Below are 22,764 nucleotides of genomic sequence, written 5' to 3'. Positions count from 1 at the left end.
TTTAAGATGGCTTCTGCACATTTCGCAATAAAATGGGAATCACATTCGACAGGTTACATCGACAGCAGAGCGGGGACAAAATGATTCATTCTCGCTTGAATTTCTCAGCTCCCAGACTGAGCAACACACACGTCTACAGTTGTAACAATATTTGGCTATTTTGGTTGATTGCCTTTCATGTGAGCTTCCAGTCCCGGCATGGTGCCTCGTCTGCCTGCAGCTTGCCGGCTTCAAAAGCTGAGCTGACCTCATTTCCCCGTCCTCCTGCTGAGCCCAGCCCGCTGCAGATGGTCAGGCACGGGGAGCTGATCGTCATGCTCACAACAACACATCTTTGTTCCATTCACCTCCGCTCTTTGACGGCCAGTTAGGCAGCCCCTGTTGATGTGTGTGTTTGTGTGTGTGGGCAGGCAGGTGGATGCATCTGCAGACAGTGATATTATCGCTTAAAATCGTCGCCGTACCAAACGGTGCAACTGTACAGCGTCGTGGATGAAGGGAAGTTAACGGTAGATAAACACGCTGTGGAACCAATTGTTTAAAGGTTCACTCAAACCAAAGAAGAGAAAAAGGGTCAAATTTAATCCGTGTTTGAGTGTTTTTGAGATGACACTATAACATCCAGCCCTGTCACCTTCCTAATCAGTATTTGTGGCCAGTGTAGCTAATGTCAGTCACAGAACAGAGATTTTGCATTGAAGTGAATGGGACGACCGAAAGAAAATGAGCGAAAAAGAGCAATAATTGGAGATTTTCAAACGTCTACTTCTCCGGCATAATTTCACCGAGAGACTCCATTTAAACTTTAAACAGTAGACACAAGTCTTGTGTATCGGTGTATTAATCCACGTTTCGATAGGTCATATAGTTTTTTATCAATCCCTGTTCAATGACCATGATCATTTTTGGAGAAATTCTGAGATTATAATGGGTGTGTATTGCACGGAATGTTCGTGTCACAGTGTGTGATGTCATCGAGTGTAGAGGGAGAGAAAAAACTGTCAAAAAATACATTTGAAAACTGCGCTCCAGGCCGCAAATTCAACTCTACAGAAATAATTTATACATAGAAACGTAGGAAAATTAGTCTTCTCACTCACAATCCTCTGGTAAAGCTGTCAGAGTTATAGTTTGGGCGTACGACGCACAGATGCGCCATCAACACGCACCAACCGCCTCATTGGCTCCCATATAAAAAACGCGGGAAGACTATAACATCCAGCCCTGTCACCTTCCTCATCAGTATTTCTGGCCAGTGTAGCTAATGTCAGTCACAGAACAGAGATTGACTGGTTAATTACACACATGTACACATATAAATACGCACACACACACTCGTTCACACAGAGAGGCTTGCACCAGTCGATCTTGTCATGGGGTGATTGAGGTTTTAATTAAAGTGAGAGACCATGGGGATACTCACGGATCCTCCGTCACATTTTCTCACATAAATAACTTGACAGTCAGGTCAGAGGAGGCTCAGGCCACACTACACATGCAGTATGCTTAGGAACTGTTTGGAAGGTGCATATTGGTTATTTGTATCAGTTACAATTTAAACACATTAATGGGGAAAATGCACATAACAGCAGAAAGAAGGGTCACTTATTATTAAGAGGTCCCGCTGGCGGAAGCTCGCAATTTCTGCTGTTTGTTTTTCTTCCGGAGGACATATTGGAGACACTGATATTATATGAAACTAGAAGATCTAAAGAATTGTCCCCAATCAACCTGGTCTCACAGAAATCCGTGAAATAGCCACGGATTTCGCTTAACTCAAAATCCGTGGAATAGCCATGGAATCGCTCAAATTTCCGTGAAACTGACACGGATTTCGCTACAATGCAAGTTAATGCCAGTCATATCCCTTGGCTATTCCAACATACAAAGTGATTATGTACATTCACTGAGTGAAGATTTAGAAAATAAAACATATATTCATTGCTAGAAATGTGATCAAAATCCATTTTTATGCAGAAACTAAGTCAAAATATTGATTTTTCACTAAAAATGAGAGAACTGTCCGCCATGTTTTTTGTTCTGACCGCTGGGACCTTGAAAGTCACGTGACTTGGAACGAACCAATAGGAACAAATATCCATGGAATAGCCACGGGATATGACTGTCATTAACTTGCATTGTAGCAAAATCTGTGCCAGTTTCACGGAAATTTGAGCGATTCCGTGGCTATTCCACGGATTTTGAGTTAAGCGAAATCCGTGGCTATTTCACGGATTTCTGTGAGACCAGGTTCCCCCAATAGACCCCAAGCATGTCAGGATATCATGTCAGAAAGTTAGGCTAAGCCTCTGATGTCATTCTATCTCAATGAAAATAGGCGCTCTGGGCTCCCACAAGTCTCTTTACATACATACCGTATTTCCTCAAATAGTAGCCGAGGCTTCTATTAATAAAAAATCAGTTTGGGACCCGGCTAATAATAGGGGCGGGCTATTACTTGAAGGAGGCTTTTATTAAAAAAAGAAAATCAGAGCAGCTCTGACCGGCACTTTTTAGAGTGTTTTACACAGCGCATTGTAGCCAGTTACCCGGATGTCGGCCATATTGGAAGTACTGGGATGTAAACAAACAATGAACAGCTGAATGTTCATTTTAAGAAGGATTTAAAATGTCTTAACTACTAAAAAGCCCAGAAACAACCATATTTACCTACAGTACTAACTCGTGGGGACAAACTTCAAACAGGGGGACAGACTTTGACATAACACCGGTAAGACACCCGGCTTATAAAAGAGGCCGGCTTTTATTTACTAAAAATTGTTTTTACACCTGGTTACTAAAAGAGGCCGGTCATTAATAGGGGCCCGGCTTTAAATTTAGGAAATATGGTACATATATATTTTATACCGATAGCATGCAGTTTAAATTTGCCATTTCTGCCGACTGTATTTGAATATTAGTTCGTCATCAGGAGTAGCCAGTTCATTGCAGTGAGGACATTTCTTGAGTCTGGACCTCAGTGTATAAAATGAGCTGCTGTGACCTCTAGGATAATCAGCCTCATGAAACTTTACAACCACAGACTAGAGACCTGGAGCATTCAGGGGATGTGTTTTCTAGGTATATTGACAATAAGAGGGTTTCTCAGCAGTTTCAAGAACAGAAGTGCTGGTCATCCAATCGCTGAAAATACAGAAATCTCCAAAATGACCAAAGTTTTTGATCCCAAATCATAGCATGGATTTTCATATGTTGTTCCAAAGGTCTAGGCATGTTGATGTTTTCTGACTATTTTTATCCATTCTCGGTATGAATAAAATTGCATTATTCAGCACCAAATGTTTGTAACAAATGGTGTCAACCCAAAAATGCTACAACAACTTATGGGAAATAGTTGAACATGGAAATGGACTTCAGAAATAAAGAAACATATTAATGTTATGACCCTTTATACACCCTGATAGGTTTCAATAAATATAATTAATTAATTAAGTCATTTTTATTAGATATTTTTGACCAGAACAACTTGATGCTACTATCTCCCCCTAAACACCCACTGCCCACAACCACCAATTCTAAAACAAAAAAATGTAAAAAAGGACCCCGAAACAAGGGAAGTGTAAAAAAGAGCATTAATATAAAATATAATATAAAAGTATTGAACAATGTCAACAATTAAAATATATGTAAGGTATTTATTACACCAGGGATTCCCAAAGTGTGGTGCGTGGACCCCTGGGGGTGCGCGGGATGAAAAATGTAATGGCGGTCTGATAATTACACAATTACATTTTTTTCCCCCACACAATAAAGAAGTGTAAATAAACATTTCCTTTGTAAAATGTAAAATCAAAAACTGTAATATTAGTTAATAAATGTATGCAGGCTATTCATAATGCACTTCATCTTAAAATGAAGGGTAGAAGAAGTTATCTTCTTCCATGTTTCCAGCCTGTGTTATGATGACGGGTTGTTTAGCTCCACGCTCATTTAAACTTGCTGCAATTTTTATTCAACACGGCTAAAAATATTATAACATTTTCCCAACTTATGTGCTTTCTGCCTCTGCTCTTAAAAGTGGAAGCTTGCGCATAACTTTGTTGCATTATATTGAAACTGTGTTTCAGGTTAATTCAAATGCGAGACCGCATTGTTGTGATGGTGATTATTTTATTATGTGTGTGTTCTCATTTGAGCATGATTAAACATGCCGCCTTTAATATGGCTATAAAAAAGCTTATTCCATTTTGGGTTTTTTGAAGGTGTTGGGGATTGGGGGTGCATCAACACGGTTGGGACATAGAGGGGGGCTAAAAACGTTTGGGAACCGCTGTATTGCACTAATCAATAAGACGATGAAGGCTGCAGCCACTGTGGTATACAGAAGTAGAGTCTGAATTGTAACTGTGAACCATAAAGTGTGACTTGGTCCCCACTACGTGTGTTGGCCTGCAGGGCAGACATAACCTATAGCAGCTAACCAAACAACAACAATGGGATTTTCACACTCTGCACTACAGAGATGCAAAGTCCCACCTGAGGCTTTCACACACAGATGGTCTCTGATGGGTCATTGTGATTGGCCGAGGGCACTTTTGAGCCAATGGGAGCCGAGTGTTGACCTAGAACATCCTCCATGGAAGTGTTGGCCCAGCGGCCAGTGACAGAGGGTAAACAGCCCCGTTACTGAGCCATCCCCCATCTGCTCTCATCACCATCTATGTTACACTATCACACAACAGGAAAAGTGGAGACTGGTCTCCCCTCAAAAGCAAGAACAACCCAGGCAACCTGGTCTCACAGAAATCCGTGAAATAGCCACGGATTTCGCTTAACTCAAAATCCGTGGAATAGCCACGGAATCGCTCAAATTTCCGTGAAACTGACACGGATTTGGCTACAATGCAAGTTAATGACAGTCATATCCCGTGGTTATTCCATGGATATTTGTTCCTATTGGTTTGTTCCAAGTCACGTGACTTTCAAGGTCCCAGCGGTTAGAACAAAAAACATGGCGGACAGTTCTCTCATTTTTAGTGAAAAATCAATATTTTGACTTAGTTTCTGCATAAAAATGGATTTTGATCACATTTCTAGCAAGAAATATATGTTTTATTTTCTAAATATTCACTCAGTGAATGTACATAATCACTTTGTATGTTGGAATAGCCACGGGATATGACTGTCATTAACTTGCATTGTAGCGAAATCCGTGTCAGTTTCACGGAAATTTGAGCGAATCCGTGGCTATTTCACGGATTTCTGTGAGATCATGTTGCTTCTATGGTTCAGGGTTTGTGAATCAGGTTTATATATTTACATTTTTATAGATGGTTCTGTGCACAAACCATCTGGCAGCAGCAGGTTACTGAGCTAAAAACTCTCTGGGAAGCACTTGGATGCAGCTTATACATCTCCAGGGCTTTTATTGTGAAAGGTAAGAATTAGAGCTGTAATGCTGACAATGTGGGAGACAGTTAAGTGTTTGTCATCTTGGTTCAGACTACGGAGCCTCTTTTTTATTGTTTAATTACCTTTACAAGTATTTGCAAAACTACATTATGTCTGCCTGAGTAACAGCAGATGGACAGTAAATCAAGACATCATCAAAAACTAATTTTGGACCTGTTTTGCAAGCACTCTATAATAATTTAATGCAAGTTCTCAAATATGGAGAAAAATTGAAATGCCAGTCCCTTCAAAAGCACAAATAACCTGCTGGAAACAGAAAAATAAAGCCATCATTGACAAGTCTGTGTGTCAGCTATTATGTTTTTTGAAATGATAAGTATAGTAAGAGGAAGTGGAAAAGTAATCTATAATGAATTATATGACAAGATTAAATCGATTTAATGCTGTGGAGGCACAAAACATTGCATTGCTTATGAATTTTATGTTATAAAATACAATATAATCTTCTAATTTAACGTGACGTCTGATATAAACCATTTCTGTTCTTCTATCTGAATACAGATACAGATTTTTACAACACTGTACACCTCCATCTATATATGTATCTATACAAGAAGATCTCCAACCTTAACGGCAGAATAGACAGTTTGTCAATACCACCCATAACAACAAATATGAGCGTTCGTCAAAATGAGCGCTTCACGGCTCACAGTACAGCGGATCGTTCTAAAAAATAGCAAACACATAATTATACATACACGTATGGTTCACAGTTGTAAAAAAAAGGCTGCAGTTTCATTCAATTTAGGCTACAACACCACTGACCTAGGTTAAGGGCAAAAAACTTTGATGGTTAGGCGTTGTAAGTGAGTTTAAACAATGAATAAATATTCATTAATGACGTGATTTACAAACCGTCAGCGGTGGAAGTTCTGCAAACAACGTAAGTGAAATAAACAACGTCAGTTACATAAACAACGTAAGTTACGTGTGATTCACAAACCGTCAGCCGTGGAAGTTCTGTAAACGTAAGTGGCATAAACAATGTAAGTTACATAAGTAATGTAAGTTACACTGTAAAAAAAAATCTGTTTCATTTACGGTAAAATACCGGCTGCTGTGGTTGCCAGAACTTCACCGTAAAAAATACAGTGAGGCTTTACTCTAAATTTAAATGTAAATATCAGCAAAAACTGCAATTTATACTGAATAATCCCATTACTTTTAGGATAATTGTGTCATCATGGTATTTCTCCATTCATTTTACATGAAAATTTTATATTTTTACAGCAAAACTGTGTTCTCTACAGTTTTATGCTATTCTTTGATTTACGGTAATTAAAAATATCTACCACGGTGAAATTTTACGACCTATTCCTGATGCAATTTGACAGTGTTTTACTGTAATTTCTACAAACATTTTTTACAGTGTACATAAATAATGTAAATTCAGTAAAAAATGAGATTCACAAAGCGTGAGCCATGGAAGTTACGTAAACAACGTTAGTTACGTGTGATTCACAAACGGTCAGCGGTGGAAGTTCTGTAAACGTAACTGGCATAAACAACGTAAGTTACGTAAAAAATGTGATTCACAAACCGTGAGCCATAGAAGTTACGTAAACAACGTTAGTTACGTGTGATTCACAAACGGTCAGCGGTGGAAGTTCTGTAAACGTAACTGGCATAAACAACGTAAGTTACGTAAAAAATGTGATTCACAAACCGTGAGCTGTGGAAGTTCCATAAACAACGTAAGTGACATAAACAATGTAAGTTACATAAACAAAGTAACTTACGTGTGATTCACAAAGCGTGAGCCATTGAAGTTACGTAAACAACGTTAGTTACATAAGCAATGTAAGTTACGTTAAAAATGTGTTTCACAAACCATAAAAATCGTAGCTACGGAAACAATGTACGTTAGGTAAGAAGTCATTTCCGTCACTTACGCTAGCTAACCCCTTTCTCCTGTGTGAAAGCCCTTCGTTTTTTCCACCCATCCACCTCCCATCGCCATCAATCATAGCTACTCCGTCAGCAAGATGGCGCCGGAGGACAGTCTAAAACATAAATGAGTCATATTTTGCTGCATGTGCAAGCCCCTTATATTGACGTTTTTGAGGGGAGACCAGTCTGATCTATGCATCCATCTATCTACAGCATTTCAAATAAACAAAGGGAAAGTAAAAAGTGGTAGTTTTTAAACCTGTACCTATATATCATAATTGTGTATTTACATAAGCACATTAGTGAAGTAATTCCATTTCTGCTCAATGATTTGGATGGCCAGTGAAGAGTGTGTGCCACAGTGCCAAATACAATTCAGCAGTGGCTGGAAATGTCTTCCAAGCGTACAGGCAGTGATCAGCAAACAACAGCAGACGATGGGCACCTAATGAACTGTGTGGTGGAGAGTGGGCGCCGGTCTAGACAGGCCTCGTGGACAAGGTCAATGGCTGTATCAGTCCAATCTCTCTCTCCACACACACATACAGGCAATGTTTCTGCATGGCTACTTTGGATATTAACAGCTCGGGCTGCCAGCTCGTCAGTGCCAATGAGCATGTACAAACAATGAATTCCCAGCATGGCTTTCCATCCGGAGGCCCCACCGCTCTCTTCCCCTCTCAGGAGCATCCTTGTAATGTCTATTCAACGACTCCATAAAACAGTTGCATGGAAGGAGAGCCATCACGCGTTGGTTGCGGTGCTTAAAACTAAGGGGATCATTTGACTGTGTGATGGAGGATATAGGAGAAAGTGGATGGCACATTTTCTATTTTAAAACGAGCTGTGTTGTCTACGTTCTGCCTGTAAAGCCTATTGTCTCTCTCTATGTGCTTTGCTAAGTACGTCTAAATTGTTATCACTCTCGAAAGGACCATTTATTTTCCACATTACAAGGGAAAAGAAGTGGAACGTCATTTTTGTGGGTTGGAGATACTTTTTGACAACTTTCCGTGTTTTAGAATTGGTTTAGTATGATCTTGACCTTGTTCACAACACATAACTCAAGCATAACCACGCAAGAACATTTTAAAAGCTGTAAAGGCACAGACTGTCTCAAACATTGAAAGGAAGAAAAAGTATAGTATAAAAGCAGGAAGATGGAGTAATGATCCCTCACCTCTCAATGAACTGTCATTCAGCATGAATGAAATGCATGATTGTAGCCCTGAAAGACATAAAGAGGATAGAAGCTACCAACTTCTGGGAACAGACTTGAAGATTAGTGAAACCTTATGTTCAAAGACCCCCATATCCCACACATACACTCCCTTCAACGTGTTTTGTGAGAAGTAAATTCTGCACCGAGTCCACTATGATTAGAGTTGTGTTGCCAGACAAGCCCCCCAATCCCTGGGGAATACGAGTACTCAGGTGTGACTAAAATGAGAAAAACGGAGATACACAGTAGAACAAATCTGGATGAAATGGATGGACGGACACAGACAAGAATGCTGTAAACTCAGCAGCCGGCCCCGACCGAACCGACTCAGTCCACACAAATCAAAACAACATACAAACCAACAATCACAATGTGTGTGGATCCCTTTGGGTCACCCACCTACTGAGTTAACACTCAGCCTGAGCACTGAGGCTTACAGTTGCATCATGTTTCACAGCCAACACTTGCACCATGACAGTGGCCCATTACAGTACAGCATTTGCACAAATATTGTCAGGATAACACAGCATACAACAAGAGGCACAACAAAAAATACTTGTGCTGTGTATTCAGTTATTCACACTGACAGAGGGGACATGGTCTCACAGAAATCCGTGAAACTGACACGGATTTGGCTACAATGCAAGTTAATGACAGTCATATCCCGTGGCTATTCCAACATACAAAGTGATTATGTACATTCACTGAGTGAATATTTAGAAAATAAAACATATATTTCTCGCTAGAAATGTGATCAAAATCCATTTTTATGCAGAAACTAAGTAAAAATATTGATTTTTCACTAAAAATGAGAGAATTGTCCGCCATGTTTTTTGTTCTGACCGCTGGGACCTTGAAAGTCACGTGACTTGGAACAAACCAATAGCCACGGGATATGACTGTCATTAACTTGCATTGTAGCGAAATCCGTGTCAGTTTCACGGAAATTTTAGCGATTCCGTGGCTATTCCACGGATTTCTGTGAGACCATGTTGGACAGAGGGGACATACTGTTTTCATTACATACACTTCAAAAAAACAATGAATCGTACTTCTCTTAATATCATTATGTAACCATTTAAAGGTGCAATTTATAATGGTGGGCAGATTTCACTTTGAATCATTCTAAGAAAATGTTTTTCACATTTTTGACACTGTTGTAGAGACACAGCGACACGCATTTTACTCTGGAAACCATGCGGGAAAACTATCAGTGCCACAATACACAACCATGGGCTGAAACACTGACAACATGCCTGTTTCTAGCTAAAACTAATATATTTAAATATTATTTTAGCACTCTGTGTCTACCAGAAAGGACAAGTTGCCTGTTAGCAATAATTAAGCTAGCTAACGTGGATATTTAAGCTAGCTAACATTAACTTTAGCTAGCTTTTAGCTTCGTTAATTTTAGCTAGCTTTTAGCTTCGTTAATTTTAACGAATGTGGATATTTAAACTAGCTAACATTAATTTTAGCTAGCTTAAATATCCACGTTCGTTTTAGTGTCCGCTAACACTTACACTAACACGAGTTACATAATGTCAAATGCTTTATCTTAACTTAATAATTATAATGTAGTTAGTCTTAATCTGACTTAGATTTATTACTTATGACAAAGTGCATTAAATATTCTGAGTTTCAGGAGCCCACAGTTTTCCCTGTGTTGATGTTTCATGTCTGTTTCCACATTTTTTTTTTGGTTTGTTAGATTTTAAAAAGTTAATTGCTAGCTAGCTGTTGGTAGTGCATTTCACCGCAGCTATTAGACATTTTTTGTTGTTTTATAGTAAACATAATTTCTTTAAATACAAAGTCAATGAGGAGTGCTCCTTTGTGTTGCCGGAATATGTACTGAAATTAGCATGCTAACCAGCTAGCCTCGGCCCGTCCTGTCTTGTAATCACTTGTACCTTAAGAGTCACTGTAGTAGCCAGTCTGACTTCAGAAAGGACAAAGAAGTCAACAAGCAACAACACAAGACTACAGTTCACTAAGCAGCCCACAAACATCTGTGTTATGTTGATTTAGGACACCAGCTGCATGAAAACATCCCGACTCAGATAGCAGAACACACGGTCCCCACAGCCAGCGCTGCATCACATCCATGAGGGGTTAACGGTGTGCTGGGACTGCTACTGAAAATGGAGAAATAAATTAAATGTGACAAGCTTCAGAGCTCAGTGAAAAGTAGGAGTGTGCTGTCCTGAAATGCCTCCTTATGTTGGACACTTCTTTTCATACAGGGTTAGGCCAACTGTGACTACACAATGAACACAGACGCATTAAACCAGGAACCAATAAAAACTCCTTTTTAAAATGATTTGTTTTACTGTGATTTGTAGAGCTTCACAAACAGACACAATACTGCAAGTTATATGCACATGGTAACAATTCATTTTGATATTTGTGATAAATGTCACAAACTGCACAAATGTAAAGGGTAACCAAGTGAATATTATTATTATTTTTGCTGGTTTTCTTGCAGTAAATTTGTCTCCATTATCTTGTAAAACAGATCAGTTGACCAGAACTGTGGTCAACTTTGTATTATGTGAAATGGGAATCAGTATTAAAGTCCGTCAGGTACTAAAAGTTGGTATAAAATGTCAAAGTCGCCCCTTCGACACTTTTCACGCATGTAAAAAAAATCTCTGCTGTGTTTTGTTTTCGTTTAACATGGTTTTCCCAAAAAAAAAGAAAAGATAAATGTTTTAAGGAAGTGACGGGAAGCACGTCTACTCTTTCTCCTCAATGAGAAATTCTTGATCCTGTCTCCCCACCACTGCTTGTCATGTGCTAGGTTGACCAGTGGAGGAGCAGCGCAATCCGGCTAGTCTCCACAATGTTTGAAAAATAAATTGTACTTGTGACTACATTATTATCAAGGTTCCAAAGCACTTTTTACTTTAAAGTAGGCTATAACTTTGAAGTCAACAGATTAATATGTATCCTTTAGTGCAGCTATTCTCAACCTTGGGGTTGGAACCCCAATTGGGGTCGCGAGATGATTTCTGGGGGTCGCCAAATCATTTTGGAAGTCAGCTCTGTCTCCACTGTGTTAAAGTGTTCATGTGTTAATGTGTTTTACTCTTTTAGGTCACTTAATGTCTTTTTTTTGGGTCATTTTGTTTGTTTTTTTGTAATTTTGTGTCTTTTTTTGATCATTTTGTGGTCAATTTGTGTCTTTTTTGGTCATTTTCTGTTTTTTTTTAGTAATTTGTGTCTTTTTTGGTAATTTTGTTTCTTCTTTTGGGTCATTTTGTGTCTTTCTTTGGTCATTTTGTGTCTTTTTTGGTCATTTTGTGTCTTTTTTTATCATTTTGTGGTCAATTTGTGTCTTTTTTGGTAATTTTCTGTCTTTTTTTAGTAATTTGTGTCTTTTTTTGGTAATTTTGTTTCTTCTTTTGGGTCATTTTGTGTCTTTTTTGGTCATTTTGTGTCTTTTTTTATCATTTTGTGGTCAATTTGTGTCTTTTTTGTCATTTTGTTTCCTTTTTTTGGGTGATCTGAACTGTGCATGTGAGATTGTGTTCAGTGAGGGGGGTCGCGGACAACATGCATGTTAAATTGGGGGTCGCGACTCAAAAAGGTTGAGAACTACTGCTTTAGTGTAAAAGCTTAAACCAGTTTGACTTCATGCCAACAGGCTGAACGGTGGCTCGTCATTGTGAAACCTTCTGGCAAATAAACAAGAAGTAGCAACAACCTGTGCAAACAAGTACTAAATCCAACTTGTATTTAAGTGCACTTGGTAACTATACCAGCGTGGGCTGCTGAGGTATATTTACGGCTGTCAGAGTCAGTCTGGCAACACAAGTTACCGTCCTGAAGAACCACACTATCCACACATGATTATCTCTTCTGGCTCTATTGAACAAGGGCTGAAGTCGACAGGGAAAGACGTGCTAACACACTGGTCCAGGAGAGTGTGTCTAAATCCAAAGAATATATACTTTACTACACTACATATCCAAGTTACAGCACATCGATACATCAACACAGCTGTTTTTCTCAGTGCTGGTAGTTAATTTGGCCTGGACATCAAAGTTTTAGTTGACTGTTAGATGATATGTGAGCTCCCCAGGCCTCCACTTAGCTTCTCTTCATGACAAATTGAGTATAACCTGGTCATAGAATTCTGTTACAGTTTAGCCTTGGGGTTTGTAAGTCTACTCCACCACGGCACTTGCTGTGAGGACAACCTGTGTGTGTGTGTGTGTGTGTGTGTCTCCAAGTGTTTTCTTCAGGAAACAGTCAGGCGTGGACTGTGCGGATATATTCTAGTGGCCAAACAGCAAGATGCGGACCATATCAACATAATTCAGGCCTCATTTACATGAGGACGCTCGCGGGTAAAAACGTCAAAATATTTTATCGGAGGTGCCTTTCGTTTAGACGGTGACGGCGTTTTTGAGGCTTAAAGATGCAAAAATCTGAAACCACCCTCCAAAGTGTAAAAGAAAAAAACTCTGATCTGATCTGCTCACGTCACGTATGTGTTTACGTCACATACATGCTCCAGGACAGGAAATAAAGAAACGTGGGATTATTTCCATGGTGGGACCTTCAAGCTGCTCTGGCAGCTCTAATAAACTTACAGGAGTCTTTCCACCAAATGTCCAGGATATGTACAGATAGTATTAGTGAACAGAGAAGGATCTGGAATTACCTCCATCACATTCTGGATGCAGCGATTGGTGGGAGGAGCCAGATGGCTGTGAACGAGACCTGGGAGATCTAGTGATGGTGGAGAACTTTGTGGAAGGAGTAGCTGATGAAAATGTGTGGCATGAAAACTTCTGCATGCCCAAAGATGCTCTTATGGCTTTAAGTGATGCCGTCTGGCTGCATACAATCACATTTCACACACTTTTGCGTCACCGTATGCAGCAGATTTCCTCCCGAAATGTCCGCGACGCCACTTTTGCGTCTTCTGTTCATCTTCTGTTCGTGTAAACGGAGCCTCAGCTTCAGATATTATATCCCAGTCTTCTCCGCTGCCTTCAGCTCCATCCTCAGGTCTCCAGCTGCCCACATTACCATTCTCCATCCATCCACCAGATGCTCTCCAACATTCCCACCTGTCCCAGTCACCTGACTCTCTCAGTTACCTGCTCACCGGATGCCACTTCTCCTCATCAGCCCTGCAGGATGTAACCGCTCCACTTCCCTTTATCCCCTGCCAGACTTGTGTTAAACTATACTTTAACCCTGTAATCTGGAACTTGTAGCGGTCTGCCTTCAAGCTTATGAATCTCTACTTTGTCAATAAATCACTGATCTCTTCTTGTATACATTTGGGTGCTTGCCCTGCTGCCTCGCACTCACCTGCCTGACATATTACCTGCCTCCATATTCTACAGCAAGCCTCAGTGCACACTGAGGGAGCATGATGGAGAGTGATGCAGAGTGAGGAATCACCCAACGCTGAAACCAGAAACCACAGACATTCTTCTGGACCCGGCTTTAAGATGAACATAAGCATAGCCAATTCATCAATATGGTGTAATGAAAAACAAGTCCAAGAGGAGAGGAGGAGAGGAGAGGAGAGGAGAGGAGAGGAGAGGAGAGGAGGAGAGGAGAGGTCTGCCAGAGCTGCAGAAACAATTAGTGTTGGAGGCAGGGCCAGGCCCGGGGTTCATTAACCCCGCAGGCAGGGCCTGTCTCCTGGGTCGGGGCCGGCCCCAAAGACCCCTGAATGCCAAGTAGCTCCATCAGCCTGGTGCTAATGGAGCACAGCACCTGGGGCTTAGCAGGAAGACCAACAATGTCAGGTGACACACACACACACACACACACACACACACATTCTTGTACTTCTATCTTTGTGAGGACCCTCATTGGAACAGTGAATTCCCTTGCGAGTTTATAATAGTTTTGAATTTTTCATTAGTTTTAGTTTTAATTTTGTTGTGAATTTTTGTTTTCAAATTCAGTTATTTTTAATGAGTTTTTAGAGTGAGTTTGCTAGTTTTAGTTTAGTTTTTATTAGTTTTAGTGTTAGTGTTAGTTTTTTGTAATGGGGTATTTGTTGGGTGGGAGATTAAAAAAGGTCACAGTAAATTTTGCCTTTATTTCCTTTGTCTGATCCATCTTCATTATGCATGAAAAAAGTTGACAAAGACGAAAACGAAGGACATTTTCACTATAATTTTAGTTAGTTTTGTAACCACACAATACAGTTTCAGTTAATTATCATTATCATGTAACCTTTAACCCTTAAAACAAAGTCTGAAATCTCAAGAAAGCCTTTAAAGAAGTGAGGACCGGCCAAATGTCCTCACTTTGCAAAAATGTCCTCACTCTGTTGGTTAAAAACGTGTTCTGGTCCTCACTATGTAGGAAGTACAAGAACACACACACACACATTCTTGTACTTCTATCTTTGTGAGGACCCTCATTGGAACAGTGAATTCCCTTGCGAGTTTATAATAGTTTTGAATTTTTCATTAGCTTTAGTTTTAATTTTGTTGTGAATTTTTGTTTTTCAAATTCAGCTAGTTTTAATGACTTTTTAGAGTGAGTTTGCTAGTTTTAGTTTATTTTTTCAAATGCTTTATTTTCAGTTTAGTTTTTATTAGTTTTAGTTTTTTGTAATGGGGTATTTGTTGGTTAAAAACGATTAAATACATTTTCAAATGGACATATGTTACAAAGGACTAGCAAATTATTGCATTCTATTTTTTTATTTTTTAGTCATCGTCCCAAATTTTTGGGAATTTCAGCTGTAAAAACCAAACCAAACTTAAAAATAAAATATAAGCTTTATATCACCTTGTTTAATTTGCACTATTCAGATTTTCCACAGCTGCAGGAATGTCTTTCTCAGACAGGTATTTCGGTGGTTTATGCCAAACATTTGCCTAATATAAGTAGTATTGATCATAAGCACTGGCAGCTGAAATGTTTTACCTGACAGAAAGTAATAAGTTCTTGTGCCTGGCAGTGCTAAACCATGGTTCTACATAACTGCAAACACACAGAACTTCAAAAAGACACTTAAAGTAAAACACTGTGTTTCTATAATGTAACACTGAGCCTCCTAGAATGGTACTGAAGATGTGGACATGTCATTTGTGTGGATTGAGTTTAAAACGACTTGAAAAACATAGCTGTAAAAATGAGACTTTGCCTAAGCCCATTAGAGGAGAAATAACATTAAAGTCAATGGGAGCGCTGAAGCATTCTCTCAGTGCTTTGAGCCAAAAATAAGTCAAAGACTGAGAGTCCTGTTGCTTAAATGGGGATGTCGTCTGAAAGAAGATAAACATATCTACAATTTGTGTATGAGGAGTCAACGTTTTGGCAGCTACGAGGGCTTTAGTCGGAAATTTGGTAAAAGCAGAAAAGCGGGCGGATGACATCACGCAGCAGGGACATAAACTGATTGAGATGAAGTCATGAGATATGATGAAAGTGATGAGTCATGTTTGGCTTTACTGCTGATACACAATTACTCATTTAAAAAGACACCAAAAGTTAGATAAAACTTTTGATAGAATCTTGGGCTTTTACCTGTAAGATCAGTAATGAGACTGTGTGTGTGTGTGTGTGAGAGAGAGAGAGAAGGTTGCATTGATATCACTGATAGCTTTTTAAAATTCTGTCTCATCATGTTGTAAGGCAGTAGTTCTCAACCTTTTTGAGTCGCGACCCCCAATTTAACATGCATGTTGTCCGCGACCCCCACTCACTGAACACAATCTCTCACACACAGTTCAGATCACCCAAAAAAGAAACAAAATGACCAAAAAAAGGAAACAAAATGAACAAAAAAGACACAAATTGACCACAAAATGACCAAAAAAGACACAAAATGACCAGAAAAGACACAAAATGACCCGAAAAAGAAACAAAATTACCAAAAGAAAAACTAAATGACAAAAAAAAGACACAGAATGACCAAAAAAGACACAAAATGATCAAAAAAAGACATAAAATGACCAAATAACACACAAAATGACCCAAAAAAAAAAAGACATTAAGTGACCAAAAAGACTAAAACACATGAACACTTTAACACAGTGGAGACAGAGCTGACTTCCAAAATGATTTGGCGACCCCCAGAAATCATCTCACGACCCCAATTGGGGTCCCGACCCCAAGGTTGAGAATAGCTGCTGTAAGGTGCCTAAATCAGTGTAAATAAGTGTTTTTTTAATTACATTTAGTCACATTTCTTTATAAAAAATTGTCATTACCAAAAGCTAAAAAAAATAAATGTTAATAGGCTGCAAAAAATGTCTGGCTCATCTACATTTACTAGTTTCATAATCTGTACACATAGACTTATACATATACTGGAGGATAAAAATGTGTTTTGTTTTCTTTGTTGTGCCATATTTTTTCACTGTGCTCTTTTCTGTTTGTGTTATTATTTACAGCTTGACATACATTTCAATGTCAGTTTTTATTGGACATTTGCTGCAAGAACAGCTTCTTTTAGACAAACCTTCTCCTACATTGTGCTCTATTCCTCTCTCAATAAATTAAATCACCCAATACACTGGGAAATAGTCTACATAAAGTAAGTAATAACAATATTCATAAAATATTCAACCAGCAGTCTTTGCACTCCCATACACTTCGGGCTCAAAATCAATTTTTGTATCCATGCGCTGGTGCATGCATCTTTCAAAATCACATGCACCGGTTTTTTTTGTATCTGCAAAGCCTTTTTTTTTTTTTTTAAATGTACAGCACTATTTGATGTATTTTCACTTCCTGACACTTCTGCCATGGCTGCAGCCAGATCTGACTGAAAGACATCCAGATTGACAGCCTGGTGCACCACTGAATGTAAAGCTAAGGGTTTCATGCACAGCTCAAACTTTACATGCACTACCTTGCATAGGCACGTTATTTTGAATCCTTTTGAACACTTTTTGGTCTTTGTAATAACCCTGAAAACTTTTGACAGAAGAATAGACTCTATGAGTGTTTGGTGGCTCGGGTAGAGAGCGGAGCGTTCTAAAAACACACACATCATTATACATAAACATACGGTTCGCGGGTGTAAAAAAGGCTGCAGTTTCTGTGCAATTTATGCTACAAAACCTCAAAAAACTTCTTGGTTAGGCGTATAAAGGACAGTTTAAACAGAAAATAAATGTACACTACCGGTCAAAAGTTTTAGAACACCCCAATTTTTCCATTTTTTATTAAAATTCAAGCAGTTCAAGTCAAATGAACAGCTTGAAAGGGTCCAAAGGTAAGTGGTGAACTGCCAGAGGTAAATAAAAAAAGGTAAGCTTAACCAAAACTGGAAAATAATGTACATTTCAGAATTATACAAGTAGGCCTTTTTCAGGGAACAAGAAATGGGTTAACAACTTAACTCTATGGAGTCTTGGGCTATTTTGTCCATTTTTGAATTATTTTCATGTCTTTGTAAGTCATTTTGTGTCTTTTGGGGTCTTTTTTTGTCATTTTGTGTCTTTTTTAAGTCGTTTTGTGTCTTTTGGTGTCTTTTTTGGTCATTTTGTGTCTTTTTTTGGTCATTTTGTGTCTTTTTTTAGTCCTTTAGTCCAACATAAAATGTGATTTTGAATCTTTTTTTTACTTTCAAAACACTATCATGCTCAATAAAGAATTTTAAATGTTGCAAATGTGCATTAATTTCAGAGTACACTGAGACATTAAACTGCATCATTTTCAATTAAATTCTGGAAAAGTTGGTGTGTTCTAAAACTTTTGACCAGTAGTGTATATATATATATATGTGTATATATATATACATATACATATATATATACACATATATATATATATATATACATATATTTGTATTATGGACAGGCTGACTGTAAAACTGAATTGCCCTTCTGGGACTAATAAAGTATTCTGAATCTGAATCTGAATTAAACTCTGCATCATCGTCAATCATTACTACGTCAACAACATAAATATCGTATCGAGTCGTATTTTGCTGCCTGTACAAACGCTTATATTGTGGTTTTTGAGGGGAGACCAGTCTTCATTGTGCACACCCATCTATAAGGTTCTGTGTAAAAGTTATAGGTTATGGTTTAGGGAAACTTCTTAAAAAATGTTTTATTTGTAGGTGTGTGTGTGTGTGTGTGTGTGTGTGTGTGTGTGTGTGTTTGCCTCATTTGCATTGGAGCAATGGCTGGGCTTGTAATTAGCAGCAGTGATTAACTGGTGAGTGGAGAGGGGGCGGAGACTGGGGCAACATACAAGTGGAAAACGAGAGCGAAACAAAGAAGAGGAAGACATGAAGAAATGAGAGAGGGAAATAAAAAGCTGAGAAAGAGACAAGTGGAGATAGCCAGAGAACAGTGACAGGAAGAAGATACTTGTTAAGAGACGGAGCAAAGGTTGAGAAAGGAGAGCCTGAGAGTAAGTGTGTGTGTGTGTGTGTGTGTGTGTGTGTGTGTGTGTGTGTGTGTGTCCCTGACTCCCTGGCAGTGTGTTGTGAATGTTAAGCAGAGTGGTGTGGGGCGGTGTCGTCGGGGCTGGTGATTAATGTTGACACAGTAAGAAGAGGCCAGCCTGTTGACATCCATTACTGCTCTCTGCTTAACGAGGCCGGGGCCATGGAGACACACAACACGCCACGCCAAACACACACACACACACACACACACACAGAGACCAAGGCAAAGGCTCATACTCACTGTATCCAGAGGAATTTAGCCGCTGAGGATTTATATTCACAGCCAATATTCAGTACCAAAGACATCATATTTTTTTATGTAGTGAGGCAGGAAGCAAGGATGGGTATTCCCTGTCAGACCAAATATTGTAACCATGTTCACAATCTATTATTTGTTTATCTGAAACAATAGTTTAAGTCAACAAAGTGAAATTATCAATATCAAATATTTGTTAAGTAAGTTTTTTCTTTAACTTTTTCTTGAGAGATGTCCTAATAGTGGAGCGGCTAAGTGATATAATCTTTCAGTTTATGATACAAGCGTGAAAATTGGCATGAACACTCTCCATGGGTCACTTGACAAGAAAATTGTCCGAGACATTTGAAATTTTAAGATGGCGGCCATTTTTCATTATGCTTGTATCACCAAATAAACCATTATATCACTTAACTGCTCCACTAAGGTGTCGGCCATCTTGAAAAATGGCCGCCATCTTGGAAATTCAAATAACTGTGTTGGTCACTTGACAATGACCCACCCAGAGACTGCTCATGCCAATTTTTATGCTTGTATCACCAAATAAACCATTATATCACTGAACTGCTCCACTTAGGTGTCGGCCATCTTGAAAAATGGCTGCCATCTTAAAATTTCAAATGTTTCGGACAATTTTCTTGTTAAGTGACCCATGGAGAGTGTTCATGCCAATTTTCACGCTTGTATCATAAACTGAAAGATTCTGGCAAAAATGAGCACTTAGCCGCTCCACTATAAGAACCCCTCCAAGACACAAAAAATCCCTATTTCTGTTATTTTCAACCTATACAAGACAGCGCATAGCAGATCCAGTCATCCATTCTTTCCTGTTCTTGCTCTATATAATCCCTGTAGTTCAACCTTGCTCTATATAATCCCTGTAGTTCAGGCTTCAACCTTCTTAATCTGCATACAAATAACACGACTTTAGACTTTTAAATTATTTAATTATGTGCAATGCATATGCCAAAATCCAATTTGCCGTGCACATGAAACGCCAATTTTTCCCTCATGTTTACCTTTGGAGTTAGTGGCGCCCTCTAGTGGCCACAATTATGATGAATGACGCCGAGGATGGACTATAAAGCACAAAAGTTACAGTTTAGCTGGATGAATGAAACAAACCAGGGCTTTCACCCAGAGAATGACGTTCCTGTTCTCCCATCAAAAATGTTTCTTTAGGTCGTGTTTACAGGCAGCAGAAAACAACAATGTGTCCATATTACACCGTCCGCTGCAATGCCTCCGCCGCCATCTTGCTGATGTAGTAGTGATTGACAGCCAAGTGAAGTTTAAATGGCTGGATTTCCGCATTCAGTAGGAGGTTGGGGTGGTGCATGGGTCAAACAAACGGCGGACTTTCACCCAGGAGAGAGGGGTTCGCCTCCCTACCAACTGCTGGTAGCCAATTTAAGAAATGGCTGCCATGGCAACCAGGGTCTGAATTTGTGATGGCCCAATATCCAGTTTTGTTCCCAATATAATTATCAACACATCTGCCAAATTTGGCCCTTTTATCAAAAAATGAACGATTGTTATGATATATTGAGCTATGCTGCCCCACTTATTGTGAAAACAAAAGTAAACTATTTTTAACTTAAGTTACGTGAATCACGTTTTTTTTTTTTTTACGTAACTTGCATTTTTTTTACGTAACTTGCAGCAGTCACATGACCCTTCTAACTATTTCACTTCCGGCATTTACAAACATTTTTTTACTGTTTAAACTGTCTTTTACAACGCCTGTCCATGAGTTTTTTGCCCTAAACCCAGGTCTGGTTTTACAACATCAATCCGCAGAAACTGCCGCCTTTTTACAACCACAGACCGTACGTGGCTGCTACTTTTAGAACGCCATGTTATACCGCGAGCTGCGGTACATACGACCCCCTGTGCCGTTTATGTAGGACAACTTGTTGTTGTGCCCCGTGTGAAACCGAAAGTAAACCATGTGATTCAAACATCACTTAACTTGCATGCATCACGTTTTAACGTATGTCACTTCTAGTCATCATGTTGTCCTCGTAACTACTTCACTTTCAGCATTTACAAACATTTATTTACTTTTTAAACTGTCTTTCTTTACACTTAACATGGGAGATTTTTGCCCTAACCATAGAAAAGAGGTTTTTGTAGCATAAAGTCAATGAAACGGCAGCCATTTTTTTTTACAACAGTGTACCTTACGTATCATGATGTGTTGATCTATTTGTGGAAACGCTCCTGTGCGTATCATTAGCACACAAAATTTGATTTTGGCGTATGGATTGCACATCATTTTAAAATGCAACCTTGTGTTATTTGTACACAGATTGAAGGTTGGGTAATTGGTTCTCCACGTCTGCAAATATATTCAAGCCTTTTTATTGAATAAGTGCCACTTTTGTATTTGAATTGCTGCCGGTATGAATAGTTTTGATGTGAAATATTGCCTTGGGAGTATTTTTTTGTAATTTATTCTTCACACTGTCATTTCTGTAAACACGGTAACACAATGGTTCATTTTGTCAATATTTTTCCTCCATGTTAACCTATATGGGAGAGTTTTAGAATATGGTTGATTAATCAGAATAACCAATCATTCAAGAGACAGGGCTCGTCAAAGTTGACGCATATGGACTACCAAACTTTCTAAAGATACAGATGTCATGAAAAATAAACATAATAATAACAAACCATGTTAGTTTTGCACAAATACAAACACATTCCTCATCCATTTCTTTCATGCTACTGACAAAAAGCTGAGAAAATTTTAAGATATGGTCTGAATGCTGAGCATAAGCACAATTTTCTCAAATACGCACTGACAGACATGCCTCTCTTACCATTCACCTGCACTGCCATCCACCTATCTGCCACCATGGAGCCAGCATGGGGTCCAATAGGTCTTTGATTGCTCTAAGTATATCTGGCTTACTCTTTTTCTCTCTCTCTGCTGTCAGCCCCTTTGTGTCACCTCAGACAGAGAGAATGTGCCTGAAAATTGCTATCTGCTGGATGGCATCACTGACAACCGCCGAGTCCCCGAACCAGGGGAGCTCCACGCCACCCTCTCATTATCTCAAAACCCTATCTGCTCTTTGAAGGAGGCCCGGTGATAAAGTCAGCGGCAGCTCCCGATGCAACTCCCGCCTCCACCTCCCACTCCGACAGAATCTGACTCTCAATCAGCCGTGGAGGAGCTGAGAGCTTTTAAAAAACCGAACCTGCAGCCACTTCAAAGGGCCCCAGACCTCCCTTCTTTAGAAAGGAGCTAAAGTAGCGTTAACACTGAAGCAAATGTGACTGGAAGTCAATTACCTACTGGAGAGTAGTAATGGAGATGATTGTGGAATCGTGAGTCCAGTCCTGTAGAGGGTTACATTACTTTTATAAAAGCTGGGTGCTGTGTTCAGACTGTGGGCCCAAATAAGGAGGAGTAAAGTGTTTGATAAAGCAAAAAAAAAGAAGAAAACAAAAGAAAATCACCAGCGATAATGCACAAAAACATTTCCTTTATTTTTTCCAAGGGTGAAAAGGGAGAGTGGGCTAGTCATTTTCTTCAAATTCTGCCACCAGTCCAGA

General features: G+C 39.2%; 1 protein-coding gene across 2 annotated transcripts in view; it reads right to left on the bottom strand.

Moving 5' to 3' along the window:
• LOC131959110 (RNA binding protein fox-1 homolog 3-like) overlaps positions 1 to 22,764 on the bottom strand; it is an 846,381-nt gene that overhangs the window by 736,452 nt on the left and 87,165 nt on the right. The window lies entirely within an intron of this gene.

Source organism: Centropristis striata, chromosome 21 (assembly GCF_030273125.1).
Source record: "Centropristis striata isolate RG_2023a ecotype Rhode Island chromosome 21, C.striata_1.0, whole genome shotgun sequence".
In the NCBI taxonomy this organism is placed as follows: domain Eukaryota; kingdom Metazoa; phylum Chordata; class Actinopteri; order Perciformes; family Serranidae; genus Centropristis; species Centropristis striata.
This window is presented reverse-complemented; position numbering and strand designations above follow the sequence as displayed.